Here is a 13,548-nt window from a genome sequence, read left to right on the forward strand (position 1 = left end):
TTCCAAAGGCCGGAGTCACTCTGGCCAATACTTGTGGAATGGATGCACTGTGTAAATCAGCAGCTAGTTGAGGGATAAAAAGGACCCACTGTGGTTTGAATCCTGTTTTGGCCTCTTCTTACTTGACTCATGATCAAATTGCTCACTTCCTCAGACCCAATATCCTGCCTTAAAGTTGGTATAATTGTCTACAATTATCTTTAAAAAATCTTGGATATGTAAGGAATAATGCCAAATGGTATTATATTCTGCAGCATTATAACATGTCAATTGACAGTGTGAACTCACTCATGGCATCATGGACAAGCACACTTACCCAGCATCAGAGGAGCACTCAGGGTATCATGGACAAGCACATTTACCGAGCACCAGAGGAGCATGGCAAATGGGTACATACTTATCCTGTCTCTAAAGAGTCATAAAACTTGGCAATGACCACATTCAGAATGGCAGCTTTCTATTGAGACAATCAGAAATAGTCCATTTTTTAATTTTACCCCCTCATTTATTTAATTTATTAAATGGGGCTAACCAATATTTAGCTCTGCTCATTGTGGTGGTGGTGGGGTTGATGCATCATGATCGTTTAAAGATGGAGAGATGCTATGAGAAGTCTGGGTGCTGGGTCATGCTCTGTTATTGGAATGCTCACTCATTGGACCACTCTTTATTTAGGCATCATGATTACTACCATCAATGGCTACAATATAAAGTGTTGGAGCTTCCTTTGCACAGTGGACATAGTAATCCTAAGCCAGTCTTAACCTTTCTCTCCTTGCCCATTGTTCCATGGGGATAGAAAAGAATCTGGCTGGCAGGAAATACAGCAGGATTCTTGTTGGAAATTGGGGCCCCTGAGGGTGAAGTCTGTATTGACACTTAGAATACAAGCCTGTCTCTGTTTTGTATTGTCAACAGCGACTTTCAGTTTCCTCTGCAAGCAGAGGGATAATGGAGCAGTGATGTTTCTTTCTTGCTTTTTTCAAATTAATACTGGCTCATGAGCTGAATGTAGTCTTGGCTGTGGTGGGAGGATGGATCTCTTTCAGGAGCATAGAAGGCTTTGGAGGTAAGGTGGTTACTCTCAGACTGAACTCCACGAAGAGCAGATGACCCTTGAGGGGAAGGGTGTATTGTGAACATTTTGGTGAACAATGCTCTTCTGGAAGCTGGGGGAAATTCTACCAGTCCACTGGTATTCTTTTATTTCCATAGCAAGTAACATTCAGTCACTGTTGGGAGGAGAGATGGCAATAAACAGAGACTGGAGGGCATCATGAGGGGCTCGTAGGGCTGATGCTGTACTCTTCTGGGACAGGTGTGCCTGTATTTTCAGGCAGGTTGGCCTCTGTCAACTGAATGGCCCTAAGCTCCATTCCAGGGTATAAGATCACTCTGGGAAATAAGGTTTTAACATCTACCGGGGAAACATAAAAAGCAAGGAGATCTACTAATAAATCAGAAGACAATTAAGGTTAAAAAGTCAATGTTTAGGAAACATGGAGGTTCGAAATTCAATCAACATCTCAGGGTAATTCACAGGCTAGTGCCTAGAAGGCAGTGTTTTAGTCACAATCCAATCCATCCATCAAGAAGCATTTCCCCACCTTGGCCCTCACTTCCCAGGATGTTTTGGGACATTTGCCAACTGCAGCCAGTTTTTCTGGCTTATTCTGGGTCTTTATTGTACACTGGCTAGGGTTTACAACCACAGTCAGACTCAGCTTATCCACTCTCTCTCTCTTCTTCACTCTTTTATTTTTGTTGGAACATTTTTAAAAATATTTTTTCTAGGGGTATATGGATTGCTCACATATACTTCCTTAATTTCTTTCTCTATAACTACTAAAAATATACCACAACATGCCCCTGAACACCTATGGGTTCTACCTGGAATCAGAAAGAGCAATTAACTGTGAATCTTCCCTTCCCACGTCTTTCAGGGGACTAGTGCAGAACTCTACCATTTAGTGATTACAGGAAGCCTTTTCATGCCCTGGGGTTGGTTCTAGATTAATGGTGAAGACCTTGTTTCAGGGCTTGAGAGTACAGAGGCCTCAGGGACAGCAAGGGCCACTCTAGGAAGACCACTCACTACAGCTTTGAAATCCTCATCTGCTCTCCCCACAGTAGCTCCTTTCATCTCCGTATTAAGTCTCACATAGACTTTATTTCTCCCATTTTAACGGGTATGGGAAACCAAGGTCACCATACATTAAGGTGCATGAGAGTTGCAGAGCTAATAGGCTGCAGAGTTGTGACTTAATGTTGCAATATCATGTCTGATTCTGAAGGTGTCTCTGTCTATTGTTTCATTTCCGGGGACCATGGACCTCAGATCAACAACAGCAAAATGAATACATAAACACTTATCTGTATACTACACTGTTCTGCGTTCTACTTTAATCTTTGTAGCACATCTAGGATTACAATGTAGAGCTTAGGCAGATAATACAGATGTAGGAGCCAATGCATTGAGAAGCACATGTCTTGCCCATCTCCTCTAGCTAGGGAGTGACCGAGCTGGGTTCAGATTTACCAAGTCTGTATTCCTGACGTCTGCTAGCCACACATATAGTCAATTACTTCCCTACTTGCCCTGATCAAACTCAGCTCTAGACCTCTACTTTGATCATCATCCTAGGGCCTTGAACCTTGGAGGGCTCAGTCTCAGGCTTCTGAATAGATCTGTGCCTAGAAGTGGGACCCTTGTCTCACAAAGGCCCTGATAACTTCCCCACAGCCTGTGTTCTTGAGTTAACACTGGATCATAACCATCTTTTCAGAATTGGCTTTTTTATTCTGTGATTTAATTATTTACTCACTCAGGTTCATTTGCTTTGGAGCTTTTTGAATGTCAGAGATTCAGTACTCAAATGCGAGCCAAGCTTTGGCCTTTGCAGCAGGCCTTGGTTAATACTGCCTGCAAACAAGGGGCCTTCAAAATCTCTGTGGCTCCTCTACTGGTCCTCTGCACCTGCTTTGTGCTCCAGTACCCTTCCAGGATGCTGTGGGGAAGGAGTCTTTACTCCCTAGACAGCTCTGGTGTCTGTGTTCTTGTGAGTATCTGCACATATAAGCATCCCTTCTCCAGAGACTAGCTCACTTTTTCTCTTTCTTTCTTTCTTTCTTTCTTTCTTTCTTTCTTTCTTTCTTTCTTTCTTTCTTTCTGTCTGTCTGTCTTCCTTCCTTCCTTCCTTCCTTCCTTCCTTCCTTCCTTCCTTCCTTCCTTCCTTCCTTCCTTCCTTCCTTCCTTCCTTCCTTCCTCCCTCCCCCTCTCTCTCCCCCTCCCTTCCTTCTGTCGATCTGTCTCTCTCTTCTCTCTCTTTTTTTCTCTCTCTCCCTCCCTCCGTCTTTTCTTTTCTTTCTTTTTTTTGTTTTTTGAGAAGTGTTTCTTTGTGTAACAGTCCTGGCTGTCCTGGAACTTGCTTTGTAGACCAGGTTGGCCTCAGAGATCTCCCTGCCTCGAGTTCTGAATTAAAGGCATGCACCACCAATGTCTGGTAGGAAGTAAGAGTTTTGCAGGTCAGTAACTTGGGAAAAGTGCTGTCCTTTGTAATAGGAAACACACAATTCATTTCTGTTAAATGCTATGGGATGGCATGTGGTAGGTATATGGGTATTTAATAAATGCATTTGGTATTCAAATCACTCTAAAGGACACAGTTCAAACTACTTAGGATGTTAGACATAAATTAGTTTCAGGGTTTTTAGACTCACATTTCAGAAACTTGATGAATTATTTCAATAGCTTTAAAATGATTGTGCTGATAACACAAGAAAATATGAAAATATTATCATAAATGAATTTATCTTAGTATAAGACAATTGGTTGACAAGGTTTAGACTTAAGTCCAAAGTCCAAAATGGTGAATGGTATGTAGCTAACAATGACCTCAGGATGAAATGTGCTTAGTAGAAACTGAGGTAGATGCTGTTCACTGGGCCACAGTCCCACAGTCCCCAGGTCTTATTGATGCATTTTGAGTGCAAATTGACTCCTAAGGTCAAAAATGTGAAAACATTGGAATGAAAGTTTCTCTCCGTGCATCTGAGGATTTCCAATCATTTCCCCCTTATAACCTTGTGGTATTGATAGTAGAGACACACAGAAAAGTAAATAAACAGACACTGGTCAAGTCCAATTTCAAAAAGTGACTTTGTGAGGTATACAGGCTCCCACAGGTCAGAACCAGAGTAATCTAGAGAGTCAGTCACAGGCTTGTTTAGTAGGCAATGTCTAGTATTCTGACTCTGGCCTCTTCATCATTGTCCTTTTCTTCATACAGTATATTCTGTATGTGCATGGTAAGTGGGGTTTATAACCTGGCTGTGTTCTGTGTGACTGGTCTGCTCTTGACTCATCTTCTCATCGTGTTCTCAACACAGTAGAAGAGACTGGACATTCTTACTTCATCTCTAAAAGTCATGTGCCATCCTGTTCTTTCTCTCTGTCTGTCTGTCTCTCTGTCTGGATTGTTTGGTTTTTGTTTTCTCAGGATTTTGTGCATATGCTTAGCTAGTTTTCCCCCCTGTGATGTGCCCATGAGGGCACGTTAAACGCCACCTGTGGCAGTTTCCCATATCTGAAAAAGCATCTCACTGGTCCTTAGCGGAAATCCTCAAGATGCTTTATGAATGAGAACGGCATACTATGCAAAGATGAGTGAGCAGTCCCAGGAGCCTTCCTTGCTCTTGCTGCCAGTTGCTCTGCAGTGCTGGAGCTCTCTTTTCCTACCCACAGCTCCTTGCTTTTTTCTCCTACTCAGCACTTAGCTGGCTTTTAAACTAAGAATCTCTTACCTGGCCACCATCCTTGTCTCCTGCGTGGTCCTCCTGCCCCCCATCCCTTTGCTCTGAGCAGTTATTTGTCCTTCAGGTAGAGCTGTTTTGCTAAGGCACTGCCATTTAACAATGCCTGTGGGTCAGTGTCAGTACGCAGTCAAAGGGGGTGGTACAGAGAGGTAAAGAACACTTGTTTTAATAATTTGGTTTAATAAGTTTATAATCAGAATCAAAGGCATCTCAATGTTTTATTCTGTCTCCATTTGCACCTCTCCCCTTAGGCCCTAAAAGGCACCAGCTTAGGTCACCTAGATCTCTGTGTATTTTCTTAGTACATGCTTAACAATAGGACTGAGTGCTAACGTTTTCTTGCCTGTTAACCAAGACTCAGGCACTGTGCTACAACCTTGTAAGCAGACATACCTGAGGAGGTGACAGTTATTATCGTTCCCACCTTTTAGCACAAGGAAATGGCAATAAGGGTTTGAGTTGTTATATTCATCTTCTCAAGCTCTTCTGACTTGATCATTTTTGGTCAGTTTCTCTTTATCCTGCCCCTTTCAGTGATAACACAGTAGCTGCCATCAGAAGGGACCCATCACGTTTTAGATTTGAGTCCCCCCTAGAGTTACATCCATCCATCTGTCCGTCCATCCATCCATTCATCCATCCATCCACCCCCCCACCCCCCCACCATACATACATACATACATACATACATACATACATACATACATATGTACGTCCAATTTAAAAAGCATGCAAAATAGCTTGATAGTGAGAAGAAGGATTTCTTGATTCAAGGACAGAATCCGACTCAGGGCCATCAACTTGCCTATTTGACTGAAGTGGGCATGATTCGGGATATTTCCAGGTGCCGCTATGCCTGAGGTCACACAGATGTGCCTGCTGCAGTACCTCCTGAAGGGGAAGCTGTTCAGCCAGAACCAAGAGGCCAGCCATAAACAGAAGAGGCACCCTAAGCTGTGGTGGAGGTTGATCTTCAGAGAACTTCATTTTTTTCAAATAACCTCCGTGTTGTAAAGGGTCGGGTCAAAGAGAGTTTGTTGAGTCTCTGCTTCACAGAGTAGGTACTTGGTAGGGGACAGAGAGAGGGGATTTTACACAGGATGTCAAACCTAGGCTCCGGTCAGTTAGTTAGGTGCGCCTGCTTTTCTTGGGGCCACCTCTCTAACAAGCTGCCAGCTGCGGTGATGCCAATGGGGCCAAGCTACAGTCCATACTCTATTGGAATAAAAGCAATTCTAAATGCCGAGATTTATAACTTTATGGGAAAGGTTTGGGAGGGAGAAACAGTTTAAAAGAGCAGTTTGTGTAAAGTTACGATTCTGCCAACAGTTTGAGGGTTGGACGGGATATTGCGTTCCTAAAGATTAAATGTAACTGAGGGTTTTTCTTCTTCTCTTTCAATACAAGGAAATATAAATCCCCCCCCTTGTGTCAGAGTTTCAAATCTTCAGGTATTTTGCACAATTTTTCCCATTCAAGAGTATTTAACTGAGAGGAAATTTGGAAAGCTGTACCCCGCCCCCTGAAACCAAAAGAATTTAGAGATACCGAGTTCAGCTTTCTAATTTAATTTCTGAACTTTCTATTTTTTAATGAGAGAAAGAATTTTCATGGATCTGAGGAGAAAGCACATGTTTTTGTGATTATGAGAATTCTGGTGGTTGGTATTTTGTGAAAATGCCACAGAGCGGTGCCATGAGTTACAGTGTGTGTTGAGTGAACCCCCCACCCCCCCCCCCCCCCCCCCCCCCCCCCCCCCCCCCCCCCCCCCCCCCCACCCCCCCGCCCTCACTCCCACCGAAAAGAAATGTCAGCAAGAAATGGAAGCAAAGGAGCTATTTTTCTTTTTGCATGGAACATACCAGCAATTCTGCACTGTGGAAAAGAAGCCAAGAGTAAGAAGCATTTTGATTTTATACATGTTCTGTGTGTATCTTCCTAGCACTTACACTCTATGACTGGATCACAAATAGGTCTGTTTGGTTGGGACTACCAGCATACACCTTGAAAGAATGTGCCATTAAAACCCAACAATTCAGGTGGAGGATTAATGGAGAAAGCACTGTTCTATTCAGGAGAAAGGGCCCTTACACTATGCAGATATATAACAAAAGTGTAGGATGTTCTGGAACCAGCGAAACAACCAGGATACCACAGCCGTAGACACAGCTGCCACCAAACCGTTCTACTTAACTGGTCTCTTCTTGCCAGTAACATCCTATAACCTCCTACCCACATACACACCAAAAGTGACTCCTTCCCCAGAGCCCCTAATAGGAAACAAAGCCTTGGCCACACCTGGACTTCAGCTCCTGGAGGGGTTCAGCACAGGCATCAGCAAAGCGCACTAGACTCATGCTCTATAGAACCTTAAGTAGCTTTAGACTGCTTTAAGTTACTAAGTTTCCGGGACTTTGTTAGAGCAGCATTGGAAAATGAACAGAAGTCCCACTCTTTACTTATGACTACACATTGATGACTGGGGTTAGCAGATAAATTAATCCTCAAAATAGGCACCAGCGGATAATTTTAAATACCCCCTCCTATGACAGACCAAATTCCAAGAGACTAGAATTTCCCCTGTTCCCAGACAATCTATGTCCCGCATATAATGCAAACACAGGGAAACCAGTTTTCCTTGGGTAGAACGTGTACTTTCATTGCTCAGTCTCCATGATGGCACGATCTTGCTACCTTATCTCCATCATCGAATACAACTGTGGTCCAGCCTCTCCATGCATGTATGTGTGTTCAGAGCCCATTCAGCCCCACTCAGGTGGGTGAAGAATCGGGGGAAAGTTTGCTGTTCAAAGAGGATGCCATTCAAGAGTAATCTGTTGCTTTGTACTTTCTCTGATTGAGAAAAGTGGAAAAAGGGAATGAACACTATTAACAACAAGGTGGCAAGTCAGGTACGTGTGGAGGTAGCCCTGCTGGGGACTAGGTGTACCTTTATTTGGCCCTCAAAATAGGTATTAACAGCCTCATTTTAGACAAAGAAAAAGATACAGTGTAGAGACTACCAGGCCAAAGGTCATGATACTGGTAGGGGCAGCAGGAGGTGGGGGTGGGGGGTAGGGGGGTTAGTATCCACATCAACATCTTGAACTCTTGGGCTTCCAGTGCTAGATTAGTTTGTTTCAGAAGTTGAAACATTTGTTTTTAAGAGATTGCTTCTCCAAGTGAATGCCAAGACCACGTGGGGGTTTGAAAAGATGAACTCAGCTGGTCAGTGACACCTCTTCTCAGCATCAACTCAAGGGTCATATGAGCTACAAAGATCACTGCCCTATCCTGATATCCTCGACTCAGATTTAAGGTGGGTGAGCCAATGTATCTCTATGTAACAAAAACAGAAACAATGCAAGGCCCCATGTAAAGAAGCAACAAAGTGAAAACCAAGGGGAGGTATGGGAGAGCTAAGGACACTAGTCCACACGGTTTGGAAAGCAGGTAGAAAGGAGGCCATTCTGTGTGAAGGAGGCCAGTGCAGGACTGGAGACTCAGAAGATCAGAGTTAACAGGACACAGGAGTTTTAACAGGACTCCCAGCAAGGAAATGAGTTGCAAATGATTAGGAGACAAAGCAAGACCTGTGGGGGAAGACCACAAGGGTCTTTCAAGACCCAGAATTTTGACTTGACACAGCAGGAATTGATGTTTCCGCACCTGGCATCAATTATTCATTTAGCTGCAGCTGGCTTCAGAGATAGTCTCTGAAAACGACTGTAGTTTCCTTTTATATTTAAATAATTTATATATTATAGTTAGAGTTGTATGCCAGAAACCAATACAATAGGCCTTGGCTCTGTTACTCCAAAGAACAAAATGCATTTTAAAAAAGCCATTACAGACACATTATTTAGGATCAGTAAGTCACCACCATGGCCTCAGGGAAGGTCAGCCCAAATGAATGATGTGGTTGAGGGTTCTTGGTAGCTTCTGTAGTGTAGGTGGAGCTGGCACACCATCCTGGGGACAGCTCACATGAGAGAATCCAATGCCCAGAGTCCCTGTCTTTGGCAGAACCGACTCACAGAAAGAGGACTCTCCTCTCTAAGGCAGAATTTTGGGAAGCTTCTCCTCTAATGTAAGTAATATGAACCAGACTTAGAAAACTAACTCAGAAGAAGCTGAAGAGGAAGCTGACCTGCTGTTTGACTAAGTCTTTTCTCACACAGGCACTGTGTGATATTGATGAACTTTCTAGAAGGAGTTTTCTTTGCCTTAAGTCTCACACACTGGCCCGACATGTAACACATGGAGATTTGTAAAACTAACTGGGTGAGGAATGGAAGACACACCAGGGCTGCCTTCTGCAAAGGGAGCTCAGGCTTTCTCTAGTCACTATAGACACAGCCACAGGTGTCTCAGGAGAGAACATAAATGAGTGCTAGTTGGTCTTTTGTGCTGCAGCCTAGAATTAAGAGCTAGTGCTTTCCCTCTTAGAGTATCCGAAACAAGTGGCAACAACACTGACCAATGGGACTAGTTATGGCTGACTTGCTCTAGGTGGTGTGTGTGTGTGTGTGTGTGTGTGTGTGTGTGTGTGTGTGTGTGTGTCTGCATGCACACACATAGCTAAAGGAAATGGAGATGGCATTTGTAACAGAAGCTGGCTGGATTATCAGCATTGCTCCATTCTGTTATGGAAAAAAAAGACTCATACTTAGCGACTCTTAGGATAGTATTTTGACAACTGTCTCTAGTACTGACTAATTTATCCCCTTCTGGGTTCCTGTCTTGGCACTGAAAGTCTATGATGACTAGCTACACAGGACAATTTGGAAATACGATGGTTTGATTCCAATTGCTGCTGAATTGATTTTTAAAATGCATTCCCTGTGTGGGCAGCGACGGCACACAGAAGGAATGGTCATCACAGTCCAATATGGAAAGGCATTGGAGAAAACCTGAACAATCAGACAACCAAAGCAGAGACAGAAAGAAAAGAGGAAGAGGAGAGGATGGAGGAGCAAGTGATTGGTTTACCCTGATTTCCCCTGGGGGTCTAGGAGGAAAACAGATGGGACAGGGAAGTGCCAGGCTCGGGACCAGTTTGCTCACACTGCCACAGTGCTTGGTTTGGGGCAGTGGGATGACAAGGGGTTCTACTCTCTCCTTTCCAGGCTCTTCAAATTTTTATTTACTAATAATACTTTTAAATATAGTATAATAAACAAATTTTTAGTTTACCAGTTCTGAGATGGAGCCCTAGCCCTGTGAGTTCCTTAGTGATTTGCTGTGTTTCTTTTACAACTGACAGTTTTTTCAGGGGCCACATTTTTGTAAGCACACACTAGTAGATGCCCTCAATCCAAATGCTTCTGGGCATGGAATTCACTTTTCTTGTTGCTGTTTGGGACCTTGAGGAAAAAAATAGTACTAAGCACTAACAGGGTCTATGGTTGCATGGCAAACTAATACAGACCTGTAGGATTATGATATGTCTCTCAAAGGATAAAAAGATGTCCTTTATGTAATTATTGCTCCCAAACTACCTAAGACTGTCTTATACAATGATTGATGTTTTGTGCATGATTAAAATAAATGGGAATTAAAAATATAAAACCTAATAAAGAACTATATCCTATAAGAGAAATGCTTTTGCTACCGGCCTTACTTTTAAAATGAAATACAATAAAGCAATACAAATTCATTCTTATATATAAATTGTGGACATTTAAGAGGGGGCAGATTTTTTTCTCCTCTAGCAATTTCCCTTACTTTGATACATAGACCCAGCCCCATGGCACCCTCATCACTTGCTCCCTTGCTTTTATTTTTCACCCCCAGCCTTGGCAAGAAACCCTTCTTTGTAGGCATAGTAGTATATATTCCGCCATTTGCACAAAACCTTTCCTTAAAACAACACACATTTAAATACTAGTTTCTGTGCCATGTAATTTAGTGAATAAAAACCCTCTTGTTCTGTTCTGTGTTCACTTTGTGATTTTCAGGTCATCCACACACCAACCCCAGTCTCTATCCTGAGGTGGATAAAAACACCACACACAGCAATGGTATTATACACTGGGCTTGGCTTACCCTGCCTCCAAAGAACTACCTTCACATCAGAAATAATTTTTAGCAAAGACTAAGTGTCTTTTGGCTTATTCCAGCTTCCACAGTTTGTGGAATTTTGCCACAGTTTGTGACAAGATTTATTTTGGGACAGTTCAGAAGCTGAGTCACATTATTGACCTTGACAAAGATTTAAGAACTCTAAAGGGAAAAAGTAAAGGATGCTGGGCAGTTTCAGGAAACCTAGGATGCTTTTCTGTGCAAAAATGGCCAGGAGACATTGGACTCTGATCCTTTCATCTGTCCAGTGGGAAAGCAACAACTTTCTGTATGGCTCAGTGAATTCTGAAGACCAAATGAATGTGATATGTTTTAAAAAGTGTAACGGCCTATTCAGACATGTGGCAGGGGAAGGCTTTCCTCTCAGTGTGTCCCCAGATTCTCCATCAACAGGGACAGCCCCAATTCTGACTGCTTCTTGGCCCACCTTGGACATCCCGTTCTCTATGGAAGAGTGAAACTACAGCAGAGGCTCCTACTGTACCTTGTTCCCTGCTCGTCCACCTTCACCCATGTTTCCTTCTTGATCTAACTTACTCTGGATCCTTAGGCAATAGTACAGACACCAATAGTAACTTGCTCTTACAACATGTATATTGTGTTTTCCAGTCCTTACACATGTGAACTCCCATTGCTCTAACCATTCTGTTTGTGTGTCTGCATCAACCTCCGTGTCTTCATAGCACATAATGTCCTTGGCATGTTTCCTGGTACTCTATCACTTCAGCAGCACCAAGTTCAACCCCCTTTAGGCTCATGATTCTTTAATTTTAATGCATCTTCCCTGCATCCATGATACAGTTGCATATTCTATTCATGGAAACCATGCCACTTACAAATCCATCCTCACTCAACTGCCAAGTTCAGTCTAGGTGGGTACCATCCTGCATCCTAGTCTGTATCCTCAACTGTACTGTTCATCCAACTGCTGCTGGTGTGAGATTTTTTTCCCACTGTGTACTACTATCCTAGATTCAGGGTGTTATCCTTCACTGAACACATTGTTATTTTGGATTCTGGATCCCCATAGATTTCCTTATTGACCATTAAGTCAGTATGGCTTTCACTTGGCCTATATTTACTCTAGTTGCTGTGTGTGTATATATATACATAATACATACATGTGTATGTGTGTGTACATGGGCACTCTACATCCTTGCTTTTTATTTTCTTCTGTTTTCCCCTAATTGTTCTTGTGTTTAATGAATGAAGAGTTTACAATCATTTTTATTTTTCATTACTTTTGTCTTGTTGAAACAAAGACATGTAGCTCAGGCTACCCTCCATTCACAATGGGGCCAAAGATGACCTTATGGTCACCCTGATCTTTTTGTTTCTACTCCCAAGTATTGGGATTCCAGTTAAATGTAACCAAATAGTTTTGAAATGATTTTAACAGTATGAATATACAGTAGTAAAAAGCTTTGGAGGATCAGGAGAAGGTTTTGAGCATATAAAATGTTCAGGGACAGATACATTTATCAGAATTCATGGAAACTTGGGTTGTTCCTCTATGTATCATAGTGTCACAACTGGTTTCCATGGCATCACAAATAAAAGGTTTCAGAAGTTTTCAAATAGTCATTATCATGGTCAAAACCCACCAATGTTACTCTAGGTGGGGGGACAGGAGCTGGTGGATAATCTGTTTCCTCTCTTTTCTGTTCTAGAAATAGCCTACATGAAGAGTGAACGACAGTAAAGAGGACTCTGACAGTGTGTTGGGTTTCCAAAGTTACTGATGAACCAGTGAAAATGGTGGCGTCACTACTCACTCAGTAACTTTAGCATCTGGATTTAATACACAGCCCACCAAGCCACAAACATATAAGCACCGAATTAATAATTATAAACATTTCTTTTGTCTTCCAGGCCATCAATATTTTCACACAAGCCTTCACCATAACTTCTGTGGGCTCTTCTGCTTCCAGCTCTATACTCCATTTCTTAGACACAATCTTTGAAGCCCAGCTTCTCTCTAGCATTTCTGTATTCCTTCTTCCAGCTTCTCTGGTTTTCTCTGATCCCATCTCTCCCTGTAAGCTAGACCACAGTGTCCTCTCTTCCATCTGCTTCTCCTCTCTCTAAAATTCTCTTCTTAGGTTACTATCTAGCTCTCTAGTGTACCAACAATCTCTGACTTAATGGCTGGCCCATTGCCTCACCAGAATCTTCACTTTCTACAATTTGGTTCATGTGTCCTGACTCTCCTAATTACCTGAGACCAAAATATTAAAATGATTCTTGACTTTGGCTAGAAAGACAAGATGAGGGGCTGGAGAGTTGACCCAGAGGTTAAGGGCCCTTGTTGCTCTTGCAGAGGAACTGGGTTCTATTTTCAGAAGCCACGTAATAGCTCACAACCATCTGTAACTCTAGTCCCAGGGAACCTGATGGCTTCTTTTGGCCTCCATGGACACCAGTATGCAGGTAGAATGCATGGCAAAACACTCATACACATAAAATAGTAAAAGATAAATATTTTTGAAAAAAATATAAAAATGGACCATAACTTTTGTACAATTAAAAATTAGTTTCCTACTTGCTAATTAACTAAATATGAGCCTCTAAATGTGAGGAAAGACCCCTTGACAGATGATCACAGTCTTTTGTTATGTGATCACAGTCTTTTGTTATGTTATTTCCCAT

The sequence above is a fragment of the Peromyscus maniculatus genome, chromosome 19, assembly GCF_049852395.1.
Source record: "Peromyscus maniculatus bairdii isolate BWxNUB_F1_BW_parent chromosome 19, HU_Pman_BW_mat_3.1, whole genome shotgun sequence".
In the NCBI taxonomy this organism is placed as follows: Eukaryota; Metazoa; Chordata; class Mammalia; order Rodentia; family Cricetidae; genus Peromyscus; species Peromyscus maniculatus.